We start from the raw sequence: 22,450 nt of genomic DNA on the forward strand, positions 1-22,450 counted from the left end.
CTCACTTCATAAGTGACAGCAGTACAAAGAAATAGAGCGAACCAGCCACTTCTCTGCACCTGTGGTGATGTAAGCTGAGATGCGACTGAGCCCCTTGGGGCTCCCATGCTGTGGAAGGTCAAGGCACAGAGGCTCACTCAGTGTGAAGCCCTTAGGCTGTGGCAGAGAAGTGGAGGTAAGAGGCAGTACCTGCTAGGTGAGAGGTATCCATGGGGCAGCAGAGGGAGGGAGTGCTGCAGTAGCCCATCTTCTACTCCTTTCATCTGGAGTTACCTCTGTGATGGACTACACTTTTACAAAATTCGTAGCTTGTTACACAAAAGGCTATACTTCCTATCCACGTTCTCCATTCCACATCCCAGTGCATCTCAGAACCTTTTAAGTGGTAAAAACTGCAAGTGCATCACCACTCGGTGCTGAATTGAGAAGTAAAATCTCCTGTTAATGTTGTGTGTTCATTCTGCTGGCAAAGCCCTTTGCCTTTGTTTATGGAATAGGACTGAGCCAACATGGCTGAGCTTCTGTGAAAAAGGCAAGATTTTTATGTTGATGGCTTGTTTTCAGGAGGGAAGCAAGCATCATAGCTGTAGTCAAATAATTATTTTACTACAGCTTTTTCAATGTAGTTCCCTGTGTGGACAGTCTATTCTGGAATTAAAGTGGCTTTATTCCAGTATAATTACTCTGCAGTAGAAATAGGGAATTATACTGACCTAAATAAATCTGTTTATTTGATTATGACTATAGAAGTCAATTTTCTCATACACACAGGCACTAAATTTTAGTGAGTTTTTAGCTTGATATACGGCCTAAATACCTGAATTTAAATCAAAATGAGTAATGGAACAAAATGAAAGGGTTTATATTGTTCTGTAATTGTTGGGTTGTTTTTTAAATAAAGATTTATTTAATGTTTACAGTACCGACAAAGGAAGTTCTGGGAAGCATTATAGAATGTATTAGATAACTGGGAAGAGAAAAAAATAGCAAATTTAAGTGTTCCTACTCAAGACACAGTTAGGGATACCAACAAAACAAGCACATAATTACAGATGTGATCCTACAAGTTCAACAAATGGTTAAGAGAAGTGCACAATGTGCAGTCACCTTTCTCATCTAAATTCACATGCTTAATTAGATTGAGACATCATTTTTAAGCATGCAATATCACACCAAGGGCAGTTTCAGAAAGTCATCTGTAACAGAGTGGTTAACAAACGATTCTTATGGCACTGAACTCATCAACTCTGAACTCCTAAGTTTGTCTTTGATGAATAGATGACATTTGCCAGCTTGGATGCAGGGGATGCTACACTGGATAGTCTCTAAAATTCCAAATAGGTTATGTGACTCAGTTTAATGCAGGAGAAAATAAAATCCAATGTATCTTTAGATATTAAGATGACTCTAAAGATAACACCATTGCTGAATAATTTTCACTACCATTACATGATACAAAGTTTTAATGTGGAGCTGAGATATGATAAGAAAAAATAAGTATCATCTCTTACAGTGTAACTGGAAAAAGAAAAAAAAATATCGATCCCGAGTCACAGGATTTCTGTCAGTGAGGCCAGAACTTAGGCATGTCCAGATTTTTGTCAGAGATCCTTCCTTTACATGCCAGATGTTTCCCTGCCTCTCTGAGCGGCCCCATCCAACCAAACTGAAGGAAGGGAACCCCCCTTAGCCTTTTGGTTTTGGTACTGGGCCTGTGTTTTGATCTTTGCAGCTTAACTGGGAAGCTATAAATAAGTTGTTATGGGGGAAGGTAAGTAATAATCATAAATTCCAGCCAGACACAGTAGTTGTTTGTGAAGAAGGCAGCATTTAACAGCTATCAGTATTGTAAAGGGCATAAGTCCTTAGCAGAAGGTGTCATGACAGGATAGACTTGTGCAAACCTTCAGCAGCAGTGGTGACATGCTGTGGTGGGCAAATACATTTTCAGACCTGCTTTCTCGGTCTTTCCATCCTGCTTGCTTCTCGGTTCTGTTCCATGCAGCTCAGTTGCTGCTTGCTCTTAGGTTGTCAACAATTAAATCCTGTTATTAAGGTAGGTTTCTTTGCTCTGTCACTGCATTCATCTCTTTGACAGCCCCTCAGCTCCCTGCAGAACCCCTGTCTCTGTTACTGGGGGCATCTATGTTAACATTTCAGTTCAAGTCAGGAATGCACTTCTGTCACATCTCTCCAAGTCATTCCCATGTACTGCACTTGGATTTACACCATGTAGTAGTCTTGGAGCTCACAAATTCTGATGAGGTGGTGGCTTCAGCTCTTATGTTAAATCTCCATTTCTGATGTTCTGCCAAACTTGCAGTCTGGAAAATCACTGTCCTGTGACAGGATGGAGATACTAGGGAAAATGGCAAAGTTAAAAAATGAATTCAGTCTAGAAGAGAACATTACAGGAAAGGAGAACCATGTTTTGCAAAAGATGTTAGACCTAAGAGAAGAATGAAGAAAAAATCAGCTTATTATTTGACAGGGAAAGTGAGCAAGTAAAGAGCAGCACAGAAGGCTAAAGCCTCAAGGGTCCTTTGTTTCAATACATTCTTCTTCATCTTACCCTCCTTCCATAAAAAAGGTTTAATTATGACCCACTGCTTAATACTACTAATATTAACAGCAAAGTGCCAGGAACACAGACAGGACTGGGAAAAAGCAGGCTTACCTCAGTTATGCAAAATATAGTGGGAAAGGGCTGAAATAAAAACCAGGCTTCCTTGAGATATCCGGGAGAAAGGGAGGTCCAGCAGGGGTGAACTGCTCAGTTAATATTTGATGTCACCTCTAAAGGGACCTAAGTGACAGAATCAAATGAGTAGACCAGAAGAACATTTAGTTTATATGTGCTGTTTTAAATTTATATTTATAAGTTTATATGTGTCTTAATATTATATATTAAGTTTATATGTATGTCTTTTAAAAAGAGGCGTACAATCAAGTGAAGCCCTGCGTCTGCAAACCCACAGGATTTTTGACCTAGTGCAAGTATGCCAACAGTATGATTTTGCTAGTTGGTGACAATATTTTCTAGCACCAGAAAGCAGAATTTGAACCATGAAACCACAGAAGAAGGTTGGAGTGTGTGAGAAGCTGTTTAAGAATAGAATCATTGAATCATTTAGGTTGGAAAAGACCCTTAAGATCATCAAGTCCAACCATTAACCTAACACTGCCAGTCCACCACTAAAACATGTCCCTAAGCACCGTGTTTACATGTCTTTTAAATACCTCCAGGGACAGTGACTCAGCCACTTCCCTGGACAACACTTTTGGTGAAGAACTTTTTCCTAATACACAATGTAGAATTGAGAGGTGCAAGAATCGCACATACGAGAGGTTAGTGTTAGTTTTCCACTTTGTTTACAGTCTTGCTGAGAGCTGGAGTGGCTGAAGTTGCTAGTAAAACTGCGGGGATTACCCAGAGCTAAGGGGTCCCAGGGTGGAGAGTGGGAGAGGGGCTGTGGAGCAGTGTGGGACACCAGGGAGGATGGTGGCCAGCCAGCTGGAAACTGTTTTCACAGAAGTTCAGCAGCCATTTAAATTCAACCGTGCTTCCCAGCAAGAGTTTTCAGTTCCTGACTGTGACTAAAGAGTGGTAGCAGGAGGGGTAGAGCTACCAGCTGGCCTAGCAGTTGGCTCACCGAAGGCAAGGTCTGTAAACTAGTTATAGTTCTCTAGAAATTAGGCATCATATGTGAGCCTGTTAATGTACCTTGTTGATGCTTTTTTTCCCTTTGCTCCTTGTAATTACGTATTTCTCATTAAACCAACTCAGTCATGGTTGCAGGTGAACAAAATCAGCTTGCTGTGCACAAGGTAAATTTAATTTTTTCACGTCTGGATAGGGGTTTTATAGCAACCCCTTTAAAGTTGAAGCCATTCTGTTTTACAACAATCTAAAGCTGCCAGAAGGGTTATACAAGTCCTGATGGCCTGTTTGAATTAGTCTTACAGTACACAGAGTTGCAATCTCCAAGCTTTTGTCTTTGAGGACTTGTGGAGGATTGGTGAGTCCCAGATGTCTGGAGAAAGCAAAAAAGTTACAGGAAATTTGTATCTCTTCCTCTTATTTTGAGGTAGATTATAGAGTTGGTTATTTACAGTCAGTTTTCAGGCTAATCTAATTTTCTCCTCTGATAGAGTAGCTGGCCCAGTAGCAGTAAGCAGTAAGTTTGTTGTATCCATCATTAGACTCCAGTGATAGAGCCTCATGCCTGACATTCTCCCAGAAAAAAGTAGAAAACAGACATTCAACTATAGCATGGTATCTTGAAAATTAGAAACCATAGCCCCAAAGTTGTTATTAATGAATTTTTTAAGCGTAAGAGCAAATCTCAGGTGAGGTGCAAGGGATTTGTCTTTGCTCTGGTCTAGTGAACCGGCAGTGTGAATTTCCATGATAGCACAGAGAACTGCGCTTCTGGGTACCCAACCTGGCTAAGGTAAGAGTGATAAAAGATGGGTTTGGAGTTGAAGGTGACCTTGCTAAATATAATCATAGATTCATAGAATCATACATTTATTTAGGTTGGAAAAGACCTTTTAAGATCATCAAGTCCAACCATTAACCCAGGACTGACTGCCAAGTCCACCACTAAACCATGTCCCTAAGCACCGGATCTATATGGTATTTAAACACTTCCAGGGATGGTGATTCAACCATCTCCCTGGGCAGCCTGTTCCAACTGCTGACCACCCTTTCAGTGAAGAAAAGTTTCCTAATACCTGATCTAAAAATACCCTGGCACAACTTGAGTCCATTTCCTCTCATCCTGTGGCTGGTTGCCTAGGAGAAGAGACTGACCCCACCTGCCTACAACATCCTTTCAGGTAGTTATAGAGACCAGTAAGGTCTCCCTTGAACCTCCTCCTCTGCAGGCAAAACAACCCCAGTTCCCTCAGCTGCTCCTCATTAGACTTGTGCTCCAGCCCCTTCACCAGCTCCACTGCCCTTCTCTGAAAATGCTCCAGAACCTCAATGTCCTTCTTGTAGTGAGGGACCCAAAACCAAACACTATTTGAGGTGCAGCCTCACCAGTGCCCAGTACAGGGGGACAATCACTCCCCTTAGTCCTGCTGGCTGCACTGTTTTGATACAAACCAGGATGCTATTGGCCACTTTGGCTACCTGGGCACACGGCTGGCTCACATGCAGCCGGCCATCAACCAGCACCCCCAGGGCCTTTCCCACCAGGCAGATTTCCAGCCACCCTTCCCCAGGCCTGTAGCGCTGTGTGGGGCTGGTGTGACACAAGTGCAGGACCAGGCACTGAGCCTTGTTGAACCTCATGCCATCAGCCTCGGCCCATGCGCCCAACCTGTCCAGGTGCCTCTGCAGAGCCTTCCTGCTTTCAAGCACATCAACACTCCTGCCCAACTTGGTGCTGTCTGCAAACTTCCTGAGGTTACACTTGATCCCCTCATCCAAATCATCAATAAAGATATTAAACAGAACTGCCCCCAGTGCTGAGCCCTGGGGAACACCACTTGTGACTGGCAACCAAGTGGATGTAACTCCCTTCACCATCCCCCTTTGGGCTCGGCCATCCAGCCAGTTTTTTACCCAGCGTAGATCACACCCATCCAAGCCATGAGCAGCCAGCTTCTCCAGGAGAACTCTGTGGGAGACAGTGTCAGAGGCTGTGCTAAGGTGCAGGGAGACAACATCCACAGCCTTTCTCTAATCCACTAGGTGGGTCATCCTGTCATAGAAGGAGATCAAGTTCATCAAGCAGTGCCTGCCTTTCATAAACCCATGCTGGCTGGGACTGATCCCCCAGCTTCCCTGCACGTGATGGCACTCAGGAAGATCTGCTCCATAACGTTCCCCAGCACCGAGGTCAGGCTGACAGGCCTCTAGTTCCCCAGATCCTTAGTCCAGCCCTTCTTGTAGGTGGGTGTGACATTGGCTACGACAACAGTCTTCTGGGACCTCCTCAGTTAGCCAGGGCTGTTGATAAATGGTGGAGAGTGTCTTGGCAAGCTCCTCTGCCAGCTGCCTCAGTACCCTTGGGTGGATGCCATCCAGCTCCCCCAGACTTGTCTGTGTCTAAGTGGAGCAGCAGGTCACTGATTGTTTCCTCCTGGACTCTGGGGACTTCATTCTGCTCCTCCTCATCCCTGTCTTCCAGCTCAGGGGGCTGAGTACCCTGAGGGTGAGGGTAACTGGTCTTGCTATTAAAGACTGAGGCAGTGAAGGCACTGAGCACCTCTGCCTTCTCCTCATCCTCCCCCTGTTCCACCGCATCCAATAAAGGCCAGTGATAATCCTTGGGCCCCTCCTTTTGTTCCTAATCTATTTGTAGAAACATTTCTTGTTATCTTTTATGGCAGTGGCCAGCATGAGTTCTGGGCTTTCAGCTTTCAGATTCTCTCTGTGAATAAACCTATGACATCCCTGTAGTACTGAGTTGCCTTCCCCTTCCTCCAAAGGTGGCAAATTCTCCTTTTTTTCCCCTGAGTTCCAGCCAAAGCTCTCTGTTCAGCCAGGCCAGTCTTCTTCCCCGCCAGCTCATCTTTCAGTACACAGCGATGGCCAGCTCCGGTGCCTTTCAGACTTCCTTCTTGAAGAATACGCAGCCTTCCTGGGCCCCTTGGCCCTTCAGGACTGCCTCCCAAGGGACTCTTGTCAACCAGTCACCAAAACAGGCCAAAGTCAATTCTCCAGAAGTCCAAGGTAGATAGATCAAGAAAATGAAATATGATAAAGGTGGTACAAAGGATAAACTTTGAAGGGAAAAATCAGAGGTATAAACACAAAGTGCGTGGTAACTGGCTCAGCAGTCATATCATGGGAAATGTTTCAGGGGTTGTGAGCCTTAAGTCCAGAACGTCATGCTGTCTCCAATGAAGTAGGTGTTATTTTGAAATTTTTGAAAAAGAATGTTGCAGGTGAGAAACAAAAGCTGAATATTGTGCTCTCCCACCTGGCTATGTGGCTGTGTCACGTGTTTGTATTTCTACTGCAACAGAAAAGACAAAAAAAAATGTAGTAAATTGGGTAAGTGGAATGGGATCGAGTGGATGAAGTACACAGAGGGCAGGATGGTGGCAGCACTGTTCTACCACTTTCTCCTTGTCCTTTGGAAGCACTGGGTTCTATGTTCACAGCTATATCAAGGGCCTTCAATATGAGCATGGCACAAGGATCAGGCATTTGTTGCTGGAATGGCACTGAGCACCACATACAGGTATCACATATGTAAGTTTCAAAGGTCCAGAGGAGAGGAAAATATATATATAAAAAAATAATCATGAACTGTGAGAAAAATCTTCAGGAATTGCATTTTGCATTCTAAGACTTTTAAAGAGCAAAGAACAATTCTTCTTTGTACCCACTGAGAGCAAGTCAAGAATTGGAATTATTTTACAGGAAAGCAGATCTAAGGTTTTATTAGGAAAATTATATTTCAAGAAAGTTAGAATAATATGAGAAGATTGTGGGGATTCTTATCCACTAGAAGTTTTAAGGACAAAGTTAGAAAATATCCGCAGTGATGATTTGCTTTGCTGCGTCCCACCTTAGATGATCTTCTATGTCCCCTCATGATTTGTATTTATGTAATTTTCATGACCTCTCTAGGAAACTGGGAATGGCTTCTTAACAGTACTTGGAACACTGAAAAGATAATTGTCTACTATGGAGAAACTTTCAATAATATATTATTGCTATTCAATTATATATATAGCCTTTGTAAAACATTTAGTATCTTCTATTATTCAAAAATCAGATTAAAAAAATTCTAAGTGACTTAGATAAAAACACAGTAAAATCAGGTTGAAGGACTATAATTATAATACAGTATTCAATAAGTTAAGTTATCGTTAGCTGGGCATTTAGGAACTGCAGTAGCTGGCCATACATCAAGATTTATTTGATATTTTTACTGCATTTCTGAACAAATTTGTCAATGCCTTAATAATGAAGAGAGTAATAATATAACAGCAAGTTGGAAAGTTATTTCGATATTTAGCTTAATTGAAAGAGGTAGACATACTAAAGCCTGTAGTAATATAGAAATATAGCCTGCACGTTTATCTGCATAAAAACATTGAGTCAAGTCTCTTAGTCATGAAATAAGTTAGAAAGACCAAGTGTTGCTAATAAACAGCAAGTTAAAGATGAAGTTACAACACAGTACGACAAAAAAAAAAAAGGGTTTGCCACCAGTGCTGTTTAATTACTAAGTGTTTTCTGCACAGTCCTGTTAAGCCCAGACCTACATTGCTCTTACCTGAAACTGCTGGAATATCACAGGTATTACCATTGCTTCAGGTAAGCCTGAGAAACAACAGTTACGTGCTGGATTGTAGAGGTGGTTATGTTGGGAATCTGACTTTGTTCAACTGCAGTGATCCACTTGGTCTTGGCCCCTTTTTTCATTATGATCACCAGGAAGAATTTGGAAGGATTCCTACAGTAAGCATTTTTCGTCCTACTGACCTTTGGCAAAATGTCCAAGAATAAAACAGAAACAGAAGTTTAGGATGTGTTCACTGAAAATGTAAGGTTCTTACCTGCATCATGCAGTTGCGTACCAGTTTTTTGTGAAACAAAGATCAGTGCTGTCATGACCTTGCAGATATATTGATATGTATTCCAGAATACAAACATCGTTCAATACCTGATCTCATAGTGTTTATTAGACTACTCTAACATCTGGCCTGTAGGCTTTAACTTTTCCTTATTTTGTGTCTTTACAATTGCTGAGATCAAAATCATGAGTGTTTTTACCATGTCAGCTGATATCTATTTCAGAGTAGTTCCAGCAAGTTCAGTGGTCAAACTAGTTCGGAATTTCAGTAGCCAGAATACATCCCAGGAATAGGATGGTTCTTATGCTGTAGGTGAAGAGAAAAAATATCTTCACTAGATTCAATAAAAAATGTTTGTCTTCAGCAAACATTACTTAGGCAGTGAATCATGCCATACATTTTGGGATCCAAGTACCACTGTGTTTGTTGTGTACCAAAGTCATGTTGTAATTTTGTGTAGGCCATTCTGAACTGATACACAAAACATAGAGGAAATGTTTTATGAAATATCAGTGAGTGTAGAAAACTGCGGTAAGTTTGTTAGCCTCCTTCATGTGATCTGCTGCTGTTTACACTCAGTAACAGTAAATTCCATGTTTTTAATGGAATAGACCAATGTGCTTTATCCATTGATACTTGATTTGCAGCAAATTTTGTTTTGCCACTGTTAGCTCATTAATAATTATACCAGCAACATGCCAGCTTGTGCTCATCTCCTCAAGCAAAACAGCTTGGAAGTATAGGTAGTAAATACGCATGTGAGACTGAGGTGCAGCTGGATCCTAACTTACCGTCAGTAGTGAAACTGTAACTTTCCATCTTTCCCTTGTCTTGCTACCAAACAGAAGTAATAATGATAAACCAGCAGGGTCATTGTGTAATTCTCTACACATGAAAATCTTCAAAAGCTTTCAGACTGCTTCATTAAATAAGACTACTGCTCTTGTTGATTGAAATGATTGAACATTAGATCAAGGTTGAAATTAACAGAAAATACGGGTATGGAAATCAAAAGCTGATCATCAAGTGTATAGATGAGTCCTCTGACTTTGCTGTTCCATGTAAGATGTGGATCAAACTAAGCTGCATCTGAACCTTTCTGGGTGTTTTGTTCATCTAGCTAAACACTCAGAAGATGCAGCACAGGCTAATATGCAAATGCCATAGAAATATATAAATCAGAAAACATTAAATAAACTACTGCTCATTATATTCCTAATCTGAAGAATTTTCTTTCCTTTATTTGGGTTTCGTGGATGCCATGGAAAAGACAAGAGATTCAGGGTAATTTTAAATATTGCTTTCCAAGTTGCCATGCCAGTGAATCAGCTTTGCCCTTTCTAATGATTTGTTTGTGACAGTGTTACGGAATCCTTACAGCTAAGTTCTTTTCTCAGTAGCAGTTATCTCAGGTTTGCACATGTGTAATTCGAGAGTATGCCTGTAGCTTCTATATGCTTTTATATTCTAACATCCTAATGTAAATAACATTGCTACTTCCAGTGGCTTGTTCTAATAACATCAGAGCAATTGCATTTACAGAACCTGGCACAAACTGTTAATTTGTTGTTACTTGCAGATGTAACAGATTTTTTAAAATGGAAACGTCATTTTTAGCTGTTACATGCATTCTGTATTTAGTTGAGAGAAGGACAGTGCGGTCTGTAATTCTGAATATCTGTTTCCATTTATTTAAGAGCTTTTCCAAAGAAGGAAGTTACACTGCATTTAAGAAATGAAATGATTTTATAGTATTGCACTGTTTCTGAAAAAAAAATAAATAAAAAAAATCCTGTATTGGCATTTTTACTCAAGATTGTCTGCACACCACTGTTAAGTTCAGTTGCTCTTACGAGTTACAAGTAGCAGCTCTAGTGCGTACTGTACCTATGTTAGTACATACTGCTCTGAGTAGCAATTTTAGTCACTTGCCCTGTACAGAGAAGCCATAGTAAAGGGTGGGTTCTATAGTGTAGGAACTGTATGTTGTAAAAATTGATTTTGTGATTATCTGATCCAAAATAAAAGCAGGTCGTTTTATACATACTAATGGGACTTATACGTATCCTTTCCATGAATTAAATAAAATACTTCCAGAAGACGAAGCATTAAGCAGAAATTTCTGTCATGGTTTACTGATATTTAGCTTTCATATTAACCTTTAGGATAGACTCTGCGCTTCCTTACATGTATCTATATCAGTGGTATGACCATTGACAAAACCTGCAAAAAACTGTCTATAGTGAAGGGACTATGGCAGCCTTACATCAGCATAACCAAGAGCATCTTTTCTAAGTAGAAGGCTGTCGTCCTCCTATGTTACCACTACGCATTGGTCAGTAATAACACTGCAGACAGTTGATAGATACAACATCCAGCAGCGTGGACCTCCGAAGGCAGCCTTGAAAAGACTCAGACGAGGAAGCCAGCCACACATCTAAATGCTTATGCTTTAGAAATTTCTTTCAGTATGGACATCTGAGTCCTGCAGCTGCTGTACATAGCCTTTTATATGGCCACAGGTGTTGGCTTCAGTGCTGGAGCGCAGAGTGGTAGCAAACAAAGGGGAGTATAGTCGATGCTGCCAGAGACCAGTCGTAGTGCCAATTTAATACTGAATGTAAAACAAATACTTGTGCCAATTTGTTTCTAAATGCATTTTTAGTTAGAAAAATTAGCTTGTCTTTTGAGAGCATTATCTATGTGTGGATGAATGTTCCAAGTTTTAATGCAGTATAAAGCAGGCTTTTAAAAAATCAAAATAAATAAACAGAATATAGACTTACAAATATCAAAACCTACTGTTCTATTGTTTAAGCTTTTATTTAAAAAATAATCAAACTGTGTTAGACTAATTTAATTCTTTATGATCACTCTTTGGCATATTTTGTGAGACATTTGTCCCTTACGGTAGTACAAATTACCTCTCTGGAGCTGCAGCAGGAAGTAAAGGTAATTCAGCATTCGAGTATGTTACGAAGTAAATTTATGTTTGTATTCAGGGGTATTTCTGGAGTTTCACATTCTTAATTCAGCTGATTGAACTGTCATTTTATCATGTATGCAATCTATAATTTTAGGACTACATTTTCTGCTTCTGTGAAGAACGCGTATTCAGATTGTCACTATTTTGAGATGCATTTTGCCTGTAAATGGAGTATATTTTAGGCATTTCCCTCATTAATTAGAGCTGAATCCTATTTGCATACATATTTATACAAATAATTTGTCTTTGGTCAATTCCAAAAGGAGAGGTGGAAGTGTGGAGAACCTTTTAAAATGATTGACTACTTATCACAGTACTACAGATGCTATTTCTGCCTCTGTACAAGGAATTTCCTGCACTAGTATTTACAGATAATAGCATTAACAGCTGCTTCTGTTAGCAGAATTGCTGTGAATATTTGAGATATTTAGCATTTTGCAACTGGAAAGAGAGTTACCAAACGGTCCTTCAGTCCTAAGGACTCAAAATGCCTTTTTTACTACTACCTTGGTGGGTTTTAATATTAATGCATACCTGGATGCTGCAGGAAGCTTGCCTGTGGGCAAGGGACTTATATTTTGTTCCAGTTAGACTGCAGATGGCAAACAGAACATTTAATACAGTTTTGAAAATCTGGATATAGTAAGTGATGAAAGATGTCACTGAAGAGAGGAGTTGTGAATGCAAAACTGTGGTTGCTAGTCTAGATGCCTGAGACAAATATGTATTTATGTTAATTTACCACTGGGAAAAAAAGAAAAAAATTGTCCTGGGAGTAAAGACTTGTGTCCTAGATTTTTGCTCTCCTAATGGAGAGCCCAGTCGGCATGGGACAGTTGTTACTCTGGAAGTTGTTACTATGGAAGGTCCCATATAGACATTTATTTCATAAAAGATATTGGAGCTAATTTTCCTTGATAGAGAGTTCAGAGTAAGAAAACTATTAACAAACATCAAGTGTAAGTACACATAACCAAATATTGATAGTGTTAAGTCATGAAGACATAAAAATAATAAGCAACATTTTTTAAGTGAGATCTTCACAGAAGTTCCAGAGAAACCTGTTTGCAGATCCTTGTTATGAAATGGCTTGATTTGTATGAATGAAGTCAATTGGAAAGGAAGCAATTTACCTTGTTAGTAAATTTAGTAAAAGCAAGGCATTAAGATATCTCTGTAATTAAATAGATATTTCTGTTTTTAAATATATCCTTCCTGTAAAAAGCAAAGTACTTTTATTTAATGGGATAAGGGTAGTTTCAAGTAGGTCTAAATTATTCAAAATATTCTTAAGCAACTTGAACTACTGCTAGTGAAGTAAGGCTGCTTTGCCAAACTTGCATTGTAAACAGAGTTTACATGTAGTAGTATAAAGCAGGTCATGAACCTGACCCTTGAACAAAAGTGACTGATCCAAAAAAAGATGTGTCAGGTATGTTTGGGTGGGATCTCCTTTTGTTTGTGTTGATGGTGTGGATAGCTTTTAACAATTTTGTGTATGTGTGTATATATATGTCTGTGTATATATGCCTAATAATAATCTCCTAGCTTTGTCTGGATGAAGAAATCCAGTTGAAATCATTTTAAATATCAAAAATCTTCTTGTCTTAGAAGTTCAGATAATACCACTGAAAAATAGTCTAGCAGTAATTTTAGATTGTATTTTCTTTTCTCTATTTAATTTGTATTTTCATTCTCATTGAGCATTATTTTAAAACCAGACTTTTACATTGTTCAGCTAGTGTGTCTCAACATCTTCAATATTTTGTTTCAAAGCTATTCAAAGTGAAAAAATCATCTAAACTAGCCTTTTTCCATTAAAAGGATTTTGTTGTTTATTTTTCAAAGAATTAGAATTTTAGGGGAAAATGGCCAGCCAATTCTATCAAATAAGTGTTTTACTGGGAACAGAATATCCTTCCTCTGAAGTGTTTCTTTAAAAAAAAAAATTATAAGGTCAGTATGTCATTGTATATACCTTTTAAGTTGTGCCCTGTGCTAGATTGATTTCGCATCCAATTTCTCCTTATATAATCAAAGCATTCTGCCAGTTATTTCCTAATACAACTACATGTTATTGATCTTGAGGCAGAATGAAAATTCCTGTCCAGGTTCTGTGGGAAGACAGGGGTAATGTTCACAGTGTGCATTTCTGTACAGGACTTGTATTATTCTGTGAAATATCCCAAAAACACCCTACTTGATGCACCCTTCTCATTTTAAAACTGTTCTTTTCCCTTTGTGAGAAGAGGAATTTTCTTACTCCTCTGTGTCAGAATATCCAATTATGGGTCCCTAATCCCATGTCTGCATCATGGGCTGTGTGCAGCAACTTTATCATCTGTCACTTCAGAAACTGATAGGACCTCTCAAAATTTAGCTTATCTATTTTGTTGCTCACATTTCCACTGCTCTAGGGAGGTTTCATTATCTTCAACTGCATTATCTCATGAGTCACCTCAGGATCTACTTCTGCATTTCTACTTTAACATATTTGCCCAGATTTATTTGCTTGATTCTGCATTTCTTTTCCTCTTTGATCACTTAGCATTGCCTTTTTTTCTACACCTTCTTCTACCCCTTTTCCCAACACTTTCCTATTCTGTCAGTCATTCCTGTAAGCCTGATTCATTTTCAGCCCTTGCACATTATTTGAGAACCTGAAAGCATCCTATTGCTTTCTATTTTTATCTCTGCCATTCACAATTGTTACAGATTAAGTTTTTTATCTTGAAAAAATTAAAAATCATTTAATATGACTTAAAATTAGTCTGTGGCTGCCATGGAGGAAAAAGTGCCGTTTTGTTCCCGGGTGAACAAATAATTATTAATACATTTTAACATACCAAAACTTCAGTTTGAATTAAAGGAAAGACATAAAAAAGAAAAAATAACCCCCAGATATTGGTTTATTTTTATGCTAGATCAGTTTAGAAAGAGAAAGAATTCCAGGTTTTATTTAATTGCTTTATTGCTGCTAAAAATGTGTATGGACTTCATGTGCATGTATCACCAAACAGCAAAAAAAGAGGCTCACCAAGTGTGTTATTTTGTATCCTGAAATGCACTTCCAGGCTACTAGACAAGAGTGATAATAGGATATGCATAGAGGTGCAGTATTTTGTCTGCAGCAAGAGCTGAATTCACAAGTAGCCTAAACGCCAAATTACATAATTTCTCCTCCCGCAAGTCAGGCGCGTTGTGGTGGTCACCGCACAGCTGCTGGCCTGGGTGGCATCCAGGCAGACACAGTCACAATCATCCCTTTTCATCTGGGTCATTCTGAATTCCCTCAACAGGAAATGGAACACAAGCAGAAAAGTTTTAAAAACATCCCAGACATGAATCAACAAAAACCCCAAACATCTGCTCATCAAAGCTCATCAGAAAACAGTGTATTTTATTTACACTACTCTTCTGGATGTACTGAGAATGCCTAATGAGGTTAGAGATCACTGGAAAATATTGCTGGTAGGAAGTGTCGATTTCACTTTTCTGATTACTGGCCTAATCTACCCAAAATGTGTGAAATGCAATGTATCATACAGACTCTGCAATTTTGTAATGTATCATACAGACTCTGCAATTTTGTAATGTATTTTAGCTGAAAGTGAGGTAGTTTTATTAAGTACACAGTTTGCATTAAATCCAAGCGGGCTAAAAAAAAAAGGTACAACATTTTAATTAGTGTTTTAAATTCTTTTGAAGATAAAATAATGCTAGCAAGTGTGAAAACCAGGATAATAGAAAGTGCAGTTAATGTAAGTGGATTCAGTGGAGGACTAAGGAACATTTTCCTGTATAAGGAAATGTGGGTTCGGATCCTCAGATAAGAGTACCTCAGCATAGCCTACTGACTGCATCCTGCACTGCCAGGGAATCAGGCCACTGTGTTTGAACGTCCAACATTGTACAGTTTTTCTGATCCACAGGACAGATCCCATACTCTGTTCTCATTCAGGATTTATGAATCCATGTGTCCTTGCGAGACTCTTATTACTAGGGCACGTCTAATTTCAGCTTTGTCAAGAGTAAAAACTCAGGTACTTACCCTTTTTTTCAGTGGTTGATATTTTTGTAGAGCTACAATCAAACTGTTACACAGGGAGGTGCTTAGCTCAAAGGTGGATACTGAGTTACCTGAGCTATTTCAGTAATTTCAGGGAGAAGTTCACCTCAGCTGCAATGAGCTTACAGTGGCTGTGACCTTGTCCTTGCAGATATCCTCGCACTTCTTTGTGCGTATCCAAAGGGAAACAAAATCTTTTGCAGGAGTAAAATTTGTTGGGGAGCAAAGGGAGTGTTTTAATTTTACTTGCCCACTGATGCTTGACTTTTTCAGGCTTTGTTAAATGATGCCTGTTACCTAGCATCAAAACACCACATAATATTTCTTCTGAGGCTTTTCTGTTTGTGTTCATAGGAAAGCATCTTCCTTAGCAATGAGTGCTTTTAAAGGAAGCCACTGTAGCACCCTGGTCACTCTCTTAGAGAGTCAACTTGGAGATTATGCAGTTTTCTCAGTAAATTCCAGAAGAAGCAATACTTTCATAGTGTTGGTTTGGAGAAGAAGGACAACAGCACTGATGAATGACTGGAGCAGCTGTAAGTCACATAAGGGGTAATTATTTTTTGCAAGTGTGGAAGGGAATTTTATTCTGCATGTCTGCTGTGTAGCTACAAAATATTGCTGTCAATGCCAAAAAGGATAAACACCTGCTAAAAGAACTGTGGAGAGGATTATCTTTCTTTCTTACACATACTCTTACGAAAACACACTACACTTTGGACCGTATCCAGGTGGGTTTTTTCTGTTTCTCTCAGCATTTTTCTAGCCATTGAATCAATTGTTCACCCTCTCTGCCTGACCTGTGAAAAAGACATCTGCTATGTAGAGAGGCCAAGTATCAACATATGACATGCTTCAGTTACCTTGTGCCAACCTGGTAGGACAGAATGCTTGGGTTTTTTTAACCGATCTGCTTTTCAGTTCTGTTACGTGGTTTTGTCACTGGAATGTGGGGCCAGTACTCTCTCCTGCTCCTTATCCTTCCTCAACAGGCTGGAAAGAGCTACTTGCTGATTTCTCTCCACCTGTGCAGCTGTAGTGATGCTCTGCCAGCAATGCTAATGCTCCCTTGCCAGTTTTTAAACATTCTGCCAAGTAGAGAGAATTAATAACAAGATCTGAATCGTCTCTAAAGTAACCCAAATGCCCCTGTGTCCTATTCCTCCAGTATTATGTAATATTTCAGCTCCTGTCCAGGATAATAAAAAGGATTTCTTATACCCCCAGAGCTAAGAAGTGGGTCAGGGTGGGCCGCACCATTTATTCAAGCTACCCTTTTGCCTTTGTGGCTCTAAACATTTAAAAACCTTTAGGCCAGATTTTACAGTCCATGTCGTGCTGCTCAGCTGGTGCAAAGTGGATGGACTCCAGCCAAAGCTGGCGAGTGGCCACAGCCTTCCCCTCGTGCCCGTGAAGGCAGCCGGGAAAGGGCAGCATGGTTCGTGTCCTCGCAGCCCGTCTGCAGTGTCGTGTGCGAGGCAGCCCAGCCCCAGGCCCCCGCAACCCCGTGAGGGGGAGCCCCAGGCTGAGCTAAGCCCTATCTCTGCATGTGCTGGGTGGCATGTGGGGACATAGCTGTCATTGCCTCCTCTGAGGACATCCACGTTTAGAGTGGAGCTTTTGGGTTTTGGACTGGAAAATGTAAGAGTTAAAACAATTGAAGGGTTTAGTAGAGGTTAAGCCGATAGGGAGAAACTACTAAACCTGAATCATAGCTGATAATGTCTGCAATATACATGCCTAGTAGAACTTCAGCAGCAGCTTCCCACTGTGATGTGGGCTTAACTTATTTGATTCTCATTCTTTCATTTTGTTTCATCCTTTTTGCTCCATTGGCAAGTGGAATCAAAGGTCTTAAAGCATCAATATGAACTGTCAGAAGTGAATAATGGAAGACGCTTTGGGATGACCATGCTCCGTCAGTACCATACCTTCAAGAACTGCTGACAAGCGTGCCTTTTGGGTTTCAAAAAAAGTGTTTCACTTCTGTTTCAATAGGAAAAGTTGGCCTTTAGTCTCTAGAGACCTCTGTAAGCTGCATGACGGTGTGCAGATCAGGGGCAAAGGAGTAGATCTTGCTCCAGTCAGCTGTGGCACCTGTTTCTTCTCCTAGCACCTTTCACTCGTGTTGCAGCTACTGGCAGCTTACTTTGGCTGGGTGTCATGCTTTCCTTCCCCAGTGCTCTGGGGAACATCTGCACAGCCGCAAGCATAGCCTGATATGCCCTGAGCTTCTCCCCTCCCTTCTGTCCTGTCTCTCTTCTACCACACATGTCAATCATAAACTTAATTCCATATTCAGATGGCATCCTCGCTTATCTCCAGCTCCCTGCAGTGCATTTAGTTTTCCCCTGGGTGTGAAGTCTTTGAGGCAGCAGTTCTGCAGTTCTTTGTTTCTATTTCTGCAGCCTGCATCTTCTGTCTACCCTTTGGAAGAAGGACAACAGTAACTGCCTGCAAGGGCATCCCTGAATACCAGTGTGGAGATTCTGAGTTCATACTGTTAGTGTGGTAAAAGGCAAACCTTGTTACAGAAACGTAAACATGCTCTAATTCTTTGCCATCCACTTTTCAGTAGCCATGCATGGGCCTTGTCCTGCCCTGAGCGTGTGAGTTGCACATATATACCACATCACATTCCTTTTCACCACATCATATAACGACTGCTTTTATTAATAAGGGGTTGTTTCACAGTGGCTGTGATGATAACAGAGTGGTTGGTGGCAATGAACTGACCTCAAGTGCTGCTTAAAGCCCCAGTGAAAAGTGTGAAAGAAAGAAGACATCTTTTTAGATAAGTACATGCCTTCTTTGTCCTGACCAAAAAAGATCACCTGGTTTGATGCACCCATTGAAAGAATCTTCTTATTTTTTTCAAGGAACATCTTCCATCTATTGCACTGTTAATACATTAATTCAACAAATTAATATCTGAAAGAGCTACCTGATATAAGCCACTAAATTCCTTTCGGTTCTCTGCTCCGTTTGTAGTAAAGAGGCAGTTTCTGAAGGCCTAAAAGTTATCTGGCTTGTAAAGAAAAATCCAATCTCTGGCAGAGGCTGGAGTTATAAAATTTGACCTACTTAACAAAAAATCCTATTAGATGGATTTACACATGCCTCCCTAAGATCAGACTGTCCAATAAGAAGAATAGGACCTGAAGCCTTTTAATTGGACCTGAAGCCTTAAAGCTGTTTAATGCTGTCAAGTTTTTTCCAGGTTATTTTCCTTGCTTCTTTCAAATTCCGGTGCTAAAAACAATGGAAAATATAGTCTGAGCCATATGGAATTTACATTTTGGAATATCATCATGCCTAACCACTAAATCTGTTACATTACAATTTGCTGTAAACAAGAAAAAAACCCTTTAATCTTTTCTTTTGCCATAACTAGTTACATGAGCCTCTTCACAGGCTATTCTGAGCTCTGAAGTAGTCAGTTCTCATTTTAGCTTGCTGTAGTCAAAACCATTTTTTCTTGAATTCATACTGCTTCATCTCACCCCCATGCCACATGACTTTATTTCAAGGAAACAGTACCGAGTGGTTTATTGTTTTTTTTTCTTGAGTATTTTGCTTGAATAGTTAGGTGGTTTTGTGAAGCTCTCAGCACTCCTTTCTGTCCAAAAAGGAAATTTCTGTCCCTCTTGGTTGTGGAGAAGAGTTTGTGAACCCAAACACTACAGTAGTTCAGAAACTAAGGGACAAAACAAAAATCCAAATACATATTTTTATCTTTAAATCCTTTTTTTGTATTGGGTGGGGGGTGGGGGGTGTTGTGGGTTTTTTTTTTTAGTTCCAAACAATTATTTTAAAGGGATTTGGGCTTAGCCAAACCTTGGTTAACAAGGTCCTACCAAAACATAACCCAAACCAACCACAAAAAACAAAACCCTGCAAAATATCCTATGAAATCCACAACTGCTAATAGTTTGATTCACTGGGATTATCCCTTGCTCCCTTGTTTTCCTGGATTTCTTCTTATCTTTTAGATAATAATGTTACTGTAAATGGGAGATACGTTTGCCGGAATCCTGGTACCTCCTTTGCATAGCTGTCACAATTTCCATAACCTGGGCAGAAGAAGCAAATGCATATGCCAACCTGGCATAACTAGTGAATTTTCTTGCTGTATTCCCAGCAAGAGGTACTCAGAGAGTCACCTTTGACAAAACCTGGCAAGATGTTTTCTCCATGAAGTGTCAGCAATAGTATTTCTGGGCCCTGAGCAAACACCTTTTTCTCCAGCATCCTACAACCTAAGCAAAAGGAGAGGACATTACTATCTTGGGCATATTGAGGTCTTGCTGGTTATGAGCAATATTGGTACAGTGTGTATTGCAAAGCAGAACAGTTTACTGTCTAGGTACTAAAGTAAGGATTTCAATTCAGCATTGTCATTTCCTATGTTCTTTATATGAAAGCTTATGGGGAGTCTTTGACAGAGAAGATATATATATATATATTTAAAATCTATAGTAATAAATGTGTACTGGCCATAGCAATAAGCTTTCTCTGTCCTTTAGCTTTTAAAAATGATTGTGAATAACTCTTAAGAGGACTAGATTCCCAGCTGTCATCAAAAGCAGCAAAAAAGGCGTGTATGCATTTATCCTCTGAAGGCTGGCTCCCAAGGCTCCTGTCTGACATGACTGCTGTGCCAGGAGCTTGCAGCTTTTGCTGACCTCAAGCTGGGGAATCCCCATTGAGGAAAGGTTGGTTTCACAGTCTTCGGATACAGCCCAGAGACTCCTTCACTTATCATTAAAAAAATATGTGTGTACATCTGTGTGCACATGCATCCATGTGCCTTAGACTTTATTTTGCCCTGTATCTGCAAACAGAAATGCTCCATAGAATTTCATCTCAGCTTAGATTGAGTTGGCTAAGCCAGGCTGAGAACATACCTCTTTTCCATGTGATACTTCCTGTATGTTTTAGTCTCCATAGACTTGAACAGTAATTGTATCTATTAGAATGGTGCAAATGGAAGGTAAAATGTTATAGGTCTGAATTAAAACACTTTACACAAGTTTTGCATTTAGTTGTAATAAATGATCATGAAAATACGAGGCCTTGTATAGTCCTCATTCTTCAGCCTATTGAGGTTTACAGTACATTCGAGAAGTGGGTATTGACCTTCATATGGTGTTGGTCAATGTTATCTCTTAAAACACTAAAATCTTAGACTCATCTAAACAGAAGTGGATATATGCTTATTACCTTTCTCCACATGGATTTTTATACTGTATATTAAAGTATATTAATTTAGCTTGGCTTTACTTTGAGTCATACATACACTTGAATTTTCAAATAGGGTATTTGAAATGAAAATAATGTATTAAAGATCTCTGGTGAGACCTAATGGATTTATAAAAATAGAAAACTCCAAGTATGAACACATAAATATTTATAGTGAATGTACTTATCCCTGTTTATATTTTACGTGGCATAATCTTACTGTCATAGGATTAGGTTTGGTCTGCCTCTGGTATGTGTGACAGGAAATTTAGAGCAGCTCATATCAATCAACGTAAAACACAGTATGCAATGAGTTAATATCAGCACTAAAAATGTGAAAGTTTTTTAATGCATGACTAATGTATGCATATGCCTTGCCCTTCTGAATTAAAAGGACCATTTGGGGCTGAAAAGTAAATCCTAGACGAATTGTTTTCGAGTTAATAAAACAGGGGGAACAAAGCTTTTGAAACACTTTGTGATTCATAGATACACTTCATAGAGCGCACACGGAAGTGGCTGTTCCTTCAGCCTGATTTCTGCTTTCACGGGTACAGATGAAAATCAGGAGTATGTCCAGCAAAGTCAGTGGAGCTACCTGGGGTAGGATGAGAACAAAATGAGGAATTCATAGTCACAACTGTGTAGCAAATATATAGCAATGATGGATTATTTCTTTGTGGACTATGACACAGCTTGAATTAACAAAAAATAGTAGTTCCCTATAAGCAGCTGATTTTTTTTTTTTTTTTTGAATGCTGAATGCAGGTAGAGCCACTGTTTGCCACTGCTCTTACACAAACAACTGGAAAAGTACAAAGAAGTTGTACTGGATATGAAGATGTTTTACAACGATCTTTTCAGTTTAATGATTGGAACACAGTAGTTTCCCTTTTTATAAAGGAAAATATACGTCTCTGTAACTGCTGACAGACTACCTGATAGAAAACTAATGGGAGAAATGTATACCAGAGGCTTCCTGAATTACTCTTTATTTGCGGCTAGTAATCTTTGATAAAATTTAGACTGATTCAGATTAAGATACTTTATTGTATGTCAGTTTGAACTATTTCATCTTTCAATGACTAGTAACATATTTAATTTTTTTAGCTAATAAATGATGGATGACTATGGGTTAAACAGATCAATCTAGATTTTAATTTCTGATGTTTCTTTCCAACTGCTGTTAACTCCCCTCAGTTTTACATTCATATAGGTTAATACAATGGTTATATTTGATTAACAGTGAACATTGCAAGTTACTATCTGGTGCTAGTAACATTTAATAATCCATTTAATTTATCTTTTCCTTGCTGTTCCTTGTCCTCTGCAAATTATCTAACTCTTACTTTTGATCCTTAGCAAAAGAAATGCCACTGTATTTCTCTTCTAAAGGATCAGATAATACAGACTACAAACTGACACTTAATTCAAACTGATTAAAATGCAGAGGACAGAAGTTTCACTCAAAGATAGAATTTAATAGCCAACAGAACTGCAATTTAGTGAAAGGAAAGCAAAAGAAGAATGTCAAACCATTATTTTTGTTTGATAAAAAGATCAAAAAATAGCTGCTAACAAGATGGAGAAATTAAGAATCAGAAATT

The 22,450-nt window shown here is 39.4% G+C and overlaps 1 protein-coding gene across 6 annotated transcripts in view; it reads left to right on the forward strand.

Moving 5' to 3' along the window:
- GRIA4 (glutamate ionotropic receptor AMPA type subunit 4) overlaps positions 1-22,450 on the forward strand; it is a 275,697-nt gene that overhangs the window by 115,406 nt on the left and 137,841 nt on the right. The window lies entirely within an intron of this gene.

The sequence above is a fragment of the Falco punctatus genome (genome assembly GCF_963210335.1).
Source record: "Falco punctatus genome assembly, chromosome: 2".
Classification (NCBI taxonomy): domain Eukaryota; kingdom Metazoa; phylum Chordata; class Aves; order Falconiformes; family Falconidae; genus Falco; species Falco punctatus.